This window comes from Schistocerca americana, unplaced genomic scaffold (assembly GCF_021461395.2).
Source record: "Schistocerca americana isolate TAMUIC-IGC-003095 unplaced genomic scaffold, iqSchAmer2.1 HiC_scaffold_826, whole genome shotgun sequence".
Classification (NCBI taxonomy): domain Eukaryota; kingdom Metazoa; phylum Arthropoda; class Insecta; order Orthoptera; family Acrididae; genus Schistocerca; species Schistocerca americana.
Genome location: NW_025726594.1, coordinates 52,501 through 54,979, shown reverse-complemented (window position 1 = coordinate 54,979; position 2,479 = coordinate 52,501). Strand labels below are relative to the sequence as shown.

The window sequence follows — 2,479 nt, the reverse complement described above, 5'->3', positions numbered from 1 at the left end:
ACTGCAACCCCCGCAATATAGTTTGCTACTCGCACTGCCCGGTCCCCAGTGTATCGCTTCATGTTAAACACCTTGCAGCTATACACTGTAATGTGGATGGCAGCAGGACGTACATGCTCAATGCCCTTTGCAGTTGTTCATTGGCATTTGCAGTTGTTCATTGGCATTCGCATGGCGAAGCACTTAGCCTACGCTGTGGTACGGCCTGTGTCAACTGTCCGCTGATGTTGTACGTCCAAATCACACACTGTACTGCACATTGGTCCTCATGTACTGAATGATACATCGTGGTACATGTGACCGTACAACGACTGCGCCAACAACGGCGAACCATGCGGTCCAAATGTTGTGCACTCAGCTACGTGTCGTCTCCCTATAAGAGCTGGATTGCAGTGTGGTATGCCCTGGATGGCGATCAGCATGAGCCGTCTGTTGATGTAGTGGCGCGTGTTGTCAGACGTAGTCGTCTCTTCTCACACACCGTGATAGCACGGTGCACTGCGTTCCACATCTGCGACATGCGACAGAGGCCGGTTGACAGTCGTTCGCGCAATGGACATCGCATACGTACGGGGGCCACCTTCCACGTGTTCGCTAAGCGTGGACATGTTGTTGCGTGTATGTGGGCAGACAGTGTGTCGTGACACCTGACACAGGCATGCAACAATCGTTGAATTTGCAAATGGCGATGGACGCCTACGTTTGCTGGTGACGTTACGCAAATGAACAACTGGTAAACCGTTGTGGTGCGGTTGTTCTCGCTAGGGGTGAATCAGTGATGGCGACGATCGGTTGAGCTACCAACCGGTTGTTGCAGCGATACCCACCATGCCCACGAACGTGAATGGCATGTGGGTGTGAAGCGATACGCGGCGGTGGCTGGGTGGGACCGTCCCCGGCCGGTGAGGGGGGGCCTCCCGGCGTGTTGGCCGTGCGGTGCGTGGGCGCACGCGCTACAGCCGGCTGGTGGGGGCGGCCAGTGGCAGGCGCGCCGGCCGACGGAGGCGGCAGGCGGCGCAGCTGCGCGCCGGCGCACCCTGCACGCGGCGCCGTGCGGCCAAAGTAGGTCCTCGCGGGCCCGGTGCGAAGCGCGGTGGACATCTGCAGTGTGCTGGTCCGATTGAGGACTGTGTGCGCTGAGGATGCGCCGCCGCCCGGCGCTCGGCGCCGCGACGCCGTCTGCTGCTCGGTCGCCTCTGCGGTTCTCGCAGGTGGTTTGTATCGCAGCTGTGCGGACGTGTTGGCGCGTGCGCTGTGCTGGGAGAGTTCGCTTCGGCACCCAAGTGGGGCTTTTGTCCTTCTGTGGCGCTGGCGTTGGAGCTGCCGGTCACCGTAGGTGGCGCGTGTTGTCTCCCGCCGGCAATGCCACGACAGCACGCTCCCGGGCCTCTGTCGGCAGCGGCAAGCTCAGTTGGGAGCACGGGTGGTCGCACCTAAAGCGTCTACTCGCCAAACTCCGGGCGATTGCGCCTCTCTCGAACCCGACCAAGTACTTAGGACGGCGCTGCGCGCCGCCGGGACCTGAGAGGGTTTCGAGGTGTATGGTGCAGGGGAGCTCAGCCTCCTCCTGTTTGCAGAATAATTGAGCGGACGCTTGCGTGTTCGCGCGGGCCCCCGGGACACACTCCCGGGCGGCCGGCTGCTCAGCTCTAGTTGACGCAGCTCCCTGGTTGATCCTGCCAGTAGTCATATGCTTGTCTCAAAGATTAAGCCATGCATGTCTCAGTACAAGCCGCATTAAGGTGAAACCGCGAATGGCTCATTAAATCAGTTATGGTTCCTTAGATCGTACCCACGTTACTTGGATAACTGTGGTAATTCTAGAGCTAATACATGCAAACAGAGTCCCGACCAGAGATGGAAGGGACGCTTTTATTAGATCAAAACCAATCGGTCGGCTCGTCCGGTCCGTTTGCCTTGGTGACTCTGAATAACTTTGGGCTGATCGCACGGTCCTCGTACCGGCGACGCATCTTTCAAATGTCTGCCTTATCAACTGTCGATGGTAGGTTCTGCGCCTACCATGGTTGTAACGGGTAACGGGGAATCAGGGTTCGATTCCGGAGAGGGAGCCTGAGAAACGGCTACCACATCCAAGGAAGGCAGCAGGCGCGCAAATTACCCACTCCCGGCACGGGGAGGTAGTGACGAAAAATAACGATACGGGACTCATCCGAGGCCCCGTAATCGGAATGAGTACACTTTAAATCCTTTAACGAGTATCTATTGGAGGGCAAGTCTGGTGCCAGCAGCCGCGGTAATTCCAGCTCCAATAGCGTATATTAAAGTTGTTGCGGTTAAAAAGCTCGTAGTTGGATTTGTGTCCCACGCTGTTGGTTCACCGCCCGTCGGTGTTTAACTGGCATGTATCGTGGGACGTCCTGCCGGTGGGGCGAGCTGAAGGCGTGCGACGCGCCTCGTGCGTGCTCGTGCGTCCCGAGGCGGACCCCGTTGCAATCCTACCAGGGTGCTCTTGAGT

General features: G+C 58.2%; 1 non-coding gene across 1 annotated transcript in view; it reads left to right on the top strand.

Moving 5' to 3' along the window:
- Positions 1–1,663: 1,663 nt before the first annotated feature.
- LOC124591304 overlaps positions 1,664–2,479 on the top strand; it is a 1,910-nt gene continuing 1,094 nt past the window's right edge. Inside the window, exon 1 of the ribosomal RNA XR_006977120.1 lies at positions 1,664–2,479. This exon is cut by the window's right edge and continues 1,094 nt beyond it. This is a non-coding gene — a ribosomal RNA (small subunit ribosomal RNA).